The sequence below is a fragment of the Colobus angolensis genome, unplaced genomic scaffold (genome assembly GCF_000951035.1).
Source record: "Colobus angolensis palliatus isolate OR3802 unplaced genomic scaffold, Cang.pa_1.0 Scaffold580, whole genome shotgun sequence".
In the NCBI taxonomy this organism is placed as follows: Eukaryota; Metazoa; Chordata; class Mammalia; order Primates; family Cercopithecidae; genus Colobus; species Colobus angolensis.
The window spans coordinates 35,804-44,034 of record NW_012119377.1 but is presented as its reverse complement, the minus strand read 5'-3'; positions in this window follow the sequence as shown (position 1 = coordinate 44,034).

The following is an 8,231-nucleotide window of genomic DNA, read 5'->3' as shown; positions in this document are numbered from 1 at the left end:
CCCACCACCACGCCTGGCTAATTTTTTGTATTTTTAGTAGAGAGAGGGTTTCACCATGCTAGCCAGGATGGTCTCGATCCTGACCTCATGATCTGCCCACCTCGGCCTCCCAAAGCACTGGGATTACAGGCGTGAGCCACCACGTCCGGCCAGCAATATTTTTAAGTTATTTCATCAAACTTATTTTGAGCAACCCCATTTTCTTGACAGATTTTTTTTTTTCCCTTCCAAACCATCACTATCAGGATACAGAGCCCAGAGACATAGCACAGCCCATCATCCCATGCATGGTCCCTGCTCAGTTCAGGATTCCTTCACATACCGTGTCTTGGTCCAACACAAAGGAGCCCTCACACAGTTCACAGTCCTTAACAATAGGAGCCAGCAAGGTGGGAAATTACCCTCTGTCTGGTTGAGGATCCTCATACAGACATATGCTCCCCAAATTACTAAGCAGACAATCCTCTGAGCAGACACTAGCAAATCAGCCAAGGTCCAGACCCCTAACACAGTTCGATAGGAGATAGACACCACTCAGCATCTATATCAGGAATGGCAAAGTGGTATCCTTGAGTGGATTCTTGATACACATTGCACACTTTTCTCCATACACAATGCTTCTTTTTTCTTAATAATTTTTTTGTAGAGGCAGGGTCTTGCTATGTTGCCCAGGCTGGTCTTGAACTCCCAGGCTCAAGTGATCCTTCTGCCTCAACCTCCCAAAGTGCTGGGATTACAGGAGTATACCACCACACACAGCCCCTTTTCGAATTGAACCAAGACTTAAAAATCAGAATATTTATGGCAGGGCACAGTGGCCCATGCCACCAGTGCTTTGGGAGGCAGAGGTGGGAGATTTGCTTGAGCCCAAGGGTTCAAGACCAGCCTGGGAAATATAGCAAGACCACATTTCTACAAAAAATTTAAACATTAGTTAGGTGTGGTGGTGTGCACCTGTAGTCCCAGTTACTAGAGAGACTGAGGTGGGAAGATCACTATCGTGAGGTCAGGAGATTGAGACCATCCTGACTAACACGGTCTCTACTAAAACTACAAAACATTAGCCAGGTGTGGTGGCGGGTGCCTGTAGTCCCAGGTACTTGGGAGGCTGAGGCAGGAGAATGGCGTGAACCCGGGAGGTGGAGCTTGCAGTGAGTCGAGATCGTGCCCCTGCACTCCAGTCCAGTGACAGAGCAAGATTCCATCTCAATAAATAAATAAATAAATAAAATAAAATAAAAAATAAATAAATAAATAAATAAAATAAAATAAAAAATAAAAATGAAATTAATAATAATAATAATAATTTTTTTAAAAGAGGCCAGGCGTGGTGGCTCACGCCTGTAATCTCAGCCCTTTGGGAGGCTGAGGTGGGTGGACCCCTTGAAGTCAGGAGTTCAAGGCCAGCCTGGCCAACATGGTGAAACCCCATCTCTACCATCTCTACTAAATATAATAATAATAATAATAAATACTGTTTTATGTCTTTTGTGAGACGGAGTCTTGCTCTGTTGCCCAGGCTGGAGTGCAGTCGCATGATCTCGGCTCACTGCAACCTCTGTTTCCCAGGTTCAAGCGATTCTCCTGCCTCAGCCTCCTGAGTAGCTAGGATTACAGGCATGCACCACCACTCCCAGCTAATTTTATATTTTTAGTAGAGAAGGGTTTCTCCATGTTGGTCAGGCTTGTCTTGAACTACCGACCTCAGGTGACCCACCCGCCTCAGCCTCCCAAAGTGCTGGGATTATAGGTGTGAGCCACCACATCCAGCCTATACTGTTTATTTTTCTCTCATATTACAGGTTGTTTTCTGAACCCATTTCCATGAGGGGTGAGTGTTTCGGGAAAAATGGGGCAGTGCTAATTTCTTTGTGAAAGTAATTAATATTCCTCTGCAATTAAATGTGTAGCTACTCAGCCTACAGTATTTGTTCATTTACCTGCTGGCATCTGAGCTAGTAATCCTGCTGCTCAGCAACTATCAGACAGTCCTCTCCAAGAATATGGCCATACAGCTACCTATCCAAATATAGGCCTAATCCTCTACCTATATTCAGTCAAAATGAAGACAGCATCCCCAAAAATAGTGGTCATATAGATATCCCCAATTCATTACTCAATAGACTTTGAAACAGGATCTTCATAGATCACGATACATAAACATGCCACTATTTGGCAAATCAGAAGATAATACGTAAAAACCAAAAACCTGTATTCATCCTACCCTTTCACTACACATGATACAGTCTGCACTAGACAGGTCATTTTTAGAGTGTTGAGATAGACCCTTCACAGTTCATTATATACAAACCTAGAATTATATCTTGTCATGATTTTCTGGACTATGGCATGGATACAGGAACTCATTATATTGATAGCTGTTTCACACTAAGCTGAGCGATGATATGAGAATGTGCTGTAGTCTGAATCCATACACTTACCTTTAGGTAGGTGATATAGTTTGGATCTGTGTCCCCACGCAAATCTCGTGTTGAAAAGTAATCCCCAGTGCTGGAGGTGAGGCCTGGTGGGAGGTGATTGGGTCATGGGGACAGTTTCTAATGGTTTAGCACCATCCCCCTTTAGCTGTTCTCGTGATAGAGTTCTCTCGAGATCTGGTTGTTTAAAAGTGTGTAGCTCCTTTCCCATCTCTTTCTTCCTCCTGCTCCAGCCATGTAAGACGTGCCTGCTCCTGCTTTGCCATCCAACATGATTATAAGTTTCCTGAGGCCTCTACAGAGGCAGAAGCTGCTGTGCTTCCTATACAACCTGCAGAACCATGAACCAATTAAACGTCGTTTCTGTATAAATTACCCTGTGTCCAGTATTACTACTGCAATGGAAGAATGGGGGCATCACCTATAGGATTAGTTTTGAACATAGAATGTCTTGTATGGTGAGAGCTGATGTATCAATCAGGTTAGGCTAGATTATACCAAGTTTGAAAAATCTTAGTGGTGACCAGGCATGGTGGCTCATGTTTGTAATCCCAGCACTTTGGGAGGCTGAGGCCAGAGGATCAATTGAACCCAGGAGTTCGAGACCAGCCTGGGCAACATGGCAAAACCCTGTCTCTACAAAAAATACAAAAACTAGCTGGGCGTGGTGGTGCACACCTGTAGTTCCAGCTACTTGGGAGGCTGAGGTGGGAGGATCCCTTGAGTCTGGGAGGTCAATGCTGCAGTAAGCCAAGATCGTGCCACTGCACTGCAGCCTGGGTGACAGAGCAAGACTGTGTCTCAAAAAAAAAAAATCTTAATGGCTTAAAACTACAAAGGTTTATTTTTTGTTCTTGTTACATATCCAATGCAGTTCAGCAGAGAGGCTCTGCTCATCATAGCCATTTAGCAAACTTTGATTAGACAAAGAGTAGCATAACATGAAACAGGCCAGGCGCAGTGGCTCACACCTGTAATCCCAGCACTTTGGGAGGCTGAGGTAGGAGGATCACTTGAGGTCAGGTGTTTGAGATCAGCCTGGCCAACACGGTGAAACCCTGTCTCTACTAAAAATACATAAATTAGCTAATTGCAGTGGCCCGTGCCTGTAATCCCAGATACTCGGGAGGCTGAGGCAGGAGAATTGCTTGAACCTGGGAGGCAGAGGTTGCAGTGAGCCGAGATCGCACCACTACACTCCAGCCTGGGTGACAGAGCGAGACGCTGTCTCAAACAACAACAACAACAACAACAAAAACTATGAAACAGTTTCTCTCAACCCAGGACTACAAGTAAGCCCAAATCTTACTGGACACTTCTTCTGTCTAGATTAAGGTGTATATCCATATAACTCTTTAGCAAAGGGTAGTCCCTGCTCATAATAGGCCCAAACTACATAAGCCTTACTCATGAGCCAGCACTGGACCGGAAAGTCTAAACCCGGCCGGTCACAGTGGCTCACACCTATAATCCCAGCACTTTGGGAGGCCAAGGCAGGCAGATCACCTGAGGTCGGGAGTTTGAGACCAGCCTGCTCAACATGGTGAAACCCTGTCTGTACAAAAATACAAAAATTAGGCAGGCATGATGGCAGGTGCCTGTAATCCCAGCTACTTGGGAAGCTGAGATGGGAGAATCACTTGAACCTGGGAGGTGGAGGTTGCAGTGAGCCAAGATCATGCCATTGCATTCCAGCATGAGTGACAGAGCAAGGCTCCATCACAAATAATAATAATAATAATCATTGATCTGTATATACTTTTGGAATGTTTACATACACAGTCATATCTTATGCAAATAACAAAAATTCTGGCTTATCCTCACAAAACCTTATGCTATTTTTCCCCTTACTACACTGCATAAGACAGCTACAATGTTGAAGAAAAATGATTGTAGTGAGCATCTTTGTCATGTTCATGATCTCAAAGGAAAAACCTTTTGTTTCGTATGATAAAGTATGATAATGGCTGTAAGTCATTTGAATATCTTTATTAAATTAAGGACTTTTCTTTATATCCCTATTTTGCCGTTAGTTTTATCATGAGTGGGATATTGAATTGTAGAAAGTATGGTTTTTTTTTCATCTTCTGAGATTACCATATGATTTTGTCTTTTAATATGTTAAGATGACCAATTAAAACAATTGAGTCCTTAATAATAAACCATCCTGGCATTTCTGGGAATAACCCCAACTTATTCAGGATATATTATCCTTTCCATATATTACTGGACTTGGTTTGCTAAAATTTGGTTTAGGATTTTTGCACCTATCAGTGAAATTGACATGTCTGTTCCCTTTTTCAAACTGTGGGTTCTGGTATCAAGATTATAGTAACCTCATAAAGTGAGTTGATGAATAGCCTATCTATTTCTAGTCTCTGGAGAAGATTGGAACTATTTCTTCTTCAATGGTTTAGTAGAACTCAACTGTAAAGACTTATAGATCTGGAGCTTTACTTTTATTTGAGTTTTCTATTTTTTCTGTATCAATTTTGATAAATTCTGTTTCAAGGAACTTATCCATTTTATTTACATGTTAGCTTAAAACATAAAGTTGGTGATATTATCCCCTTATTATCTATCTCTTAGATCTTGAACCAACACATTGCTCATTAGCAGCTATTTGATGATTCTAAACATCTTTTCATGTGCTTTGATCACTTTTTTACTTATCTTTAGAAAGTAAAGATAAGAAGGTGGCTGGGCGCGGTGGCTTACGCCTGTAATCCCAGCACTTTGGGAGGCTGAGGCGGGCGGATCATGAGGTCAGGGGATCGAGACCATCCTGGCTAACATGGTGAAACCCCGTCTCTACTAAAAATACAAAAAATTAGCTGGGCGTGGTGGCAGGCGCCTGTAGTCCCAGCTACTCAAGAGGCTGAGGCAGGAGAATAGTGTGAACCTGGGAGGCAGAGCTTGCTATGAGCCGAGATCGCACCACAGCACTCCAGCCTGGGCGACAGAGCGAGACTCCGTCTCAAAAAAAAAAAAAGAAAGTAAAGATAAGGTTGGTCTGAATTACCTGGTCTGCCTTCACCTGATGTGGAAGACCTTAAACAGCTCTTGACTTAAGGCTTTCGGGCTGGTAGAAAGATCAGGAGTGGTGCCTTGGGTATGTCCTGTTTCCTAATATGGTGCTTCCAGGTTGTTTTCTTATCATAGTATTCATAGAAATAGATCTTTTGGGCTGGGCATGGTGGCTCACGCCTGTAATCCCAGCACTTTGGGAGGCCGAGGTGGACAGATCACTTGAGGTCAGGAGTTCAAGACCAGCCTGGCCAACATGATGAAACCCGCCTCTACTAAAAATACAAAAATTAGCCAGGCATGGTGGCACATGCCTGTAGTCCCAGCTACTCAGGAGGCTGAGGCAGGAGAATTGCTTGAACCTGGGAGGCAGGGGTTGCAGTGAGCTGAGATCGGGCCATTGCACTCCAGCCTGGGCAACAAGAGTGAAACTCTGTCTCAAAAAAATAAAAAATAAAAATAAATAGGTCTTTTGTGGCACGCTGTGATAAATGGACAGAAAGCTCACAGCCAAAGACAATCAGCCTGGGGGCTCTGCTGTATCAGACCCTGCAGGGCAGTCTTAAGGACTGAGGAGGCCAATACCTTGGGACCCCTATAATCCATAGGGGGAACACCAGTGTGCAGAGGCACACCATTTGGGAAACTCTAACTTTCCCCTTCTCTCCTTCCCCAGGTAATAGTTCCCCTTTAAGCTGTTACCCATTGAAAAGCCATTCTCCCACACCTGTCCTCATAGTCTGTCCTTAGGATGTATGCAATCTCTCCATGGGATCATAAGTCTTTGCTCCCCTAATCCTTTCTTGAGTCCTACAAAATCAAGCATTCTAGCTTCCACTGGCTATCAATGGATTTCTCCCATGCCATGGAGAAATGCATGTCCTAGCAATGCAGAGTGGGAAGAGTGACTTTTGTTTCATTAATAAAACTAGAAAGAGACTCGGCCTGGTGAGTCACATCTGTAATTGCAGCACTTTGGGAGGCAGAAGTGGGAGGATCACTTGAGACCAGAAGTTTGAGACAAAAAAATTAATTAAAAAAAAAAAAAACTAGAAAGAGACACTGTGTGCTTCTACCATTTCAAAAAATGTTTTTTCCCCCAAAAAGTACCTAAAAATCAAATATACCTCTTCACTGCTTCACAGAGACCCCTTGAAGCACAGCAGGCTTCAGCACACTGACAAGGGACCACTCTGGTGAGGCTTTATATCTACAAGCAGCTGTATCTATACCAGCAAACTCCTATGCACCTACTCCTATAAGTTTCACACTCACACATACACATCACACAGTGAGACAGGGGACAGACCCCCACACAGACCTAAGCTCATGCCCACAGAATAACTCAGACCACAAACAGATACCGCATGGCCTGGCTTAACCCTGTACCCACCCCATGGCTCTTCAAATAAGAGTGAACCATGGTATACATCAGAGCCAATACGGGTACCACCAGGACACAGTCTCCCACTCAGGTTGCATCTATGCCTCTATACATACCAAGCATATCATGGAAATGCCAGGCCTGAGACCCACACAAACACACATACAAACACACACTTGCTGTAACATAGCAGCTACATGATGGCCCTCACTAAGAATCAGGCCCATGCACAATCCACTCCCCAGCACACACAAATGCAGCCCTTGTTCCACAGAGACACTCACACACCAAGGATCAACACAGAATGTGATAGCCTCCAGGCAAACTCACTATACCATCACTCACCATACAAGAAATCCTCATTGGAGCGAGACCTCTGTAATGACCGCTGCTCAGCACCAAAGGCTGCATTTCCAGCCCTCACATACTGGACCTGATGGGGATGGGACCTGTGGGCCCCACCTTCCTCCATGAAACGCTCTCTTCCCTCAGATCCCCGGAATCTGCACCTGCCTCTCCCACTCTGCAAGTTCCCCTCCCCTGCTCCCATGGACACTTCTCCGGGCCCCTGAAGACCTCCCCCGCTACTTCACACAACTCCCAGGTGACCTGTGAATCTCTGCTCAGGTGTCCCCTCCTCAAGAAGCCTTGGATGGTCCTACCCACAGCACCTGGACTTGCCTCTCTGTCACAGTGTGACGGTGTGTTGCCGGGCGCCTATCTCTCTTTTGAGAGCTAAGGTCCTCATGGGCAAGAAACCACTGCCACTCTCCTCCAGGTCTCCAGCACCGAGCATGGTGCCCGGCTGTGAGCCAAGGCTCCATAAAACTGGTGCCTCTTGAGCTGGAAGCCTGCGTGTGTGGAAGCTCAGGGAGCAGCTGTGACCTGCACGTGGGATTCCTGAGCTCCTGTGAATGGGCAGGAGAGGAGACACAGGCCTGCACGTTGCTGTGGAAAAAGCCTTTGCAGAAGGCAGGAGGGGCTGTCAAACCAGGCTTGCTCTGAAAATGTGGCAGCAAGGGCCGCCTCTAATAAACCCTGTAAAGGCTCAGTAAATGTGTGTTGAATCAGCAGAGAGGCGTTGCTGCAGACTTAGCCATCATGAGAGGGATGAAGGGCCCTTGAGTTCCTCTGTTAGTAAGGATAATTTAGCAGGCAGAAGAGAGGGAGGCTGCATCAGCGGCTTGTAGGGAGAAGCACTCGGCGCAGCAGAACAGGCAGTGATGGCCCAACAATTGCAGGTCAAGCAATGGCTTCTGAACACACAGGGGATCCAGGCCCCTCCTTGCACGCAGAGGGGGAGCACTCTCCGCAGTAGCCGGTGACACACGTTTCATCACAGGGATGAGGAGTGGCTTCAGGGTGACCGACTGTCTTGGCTT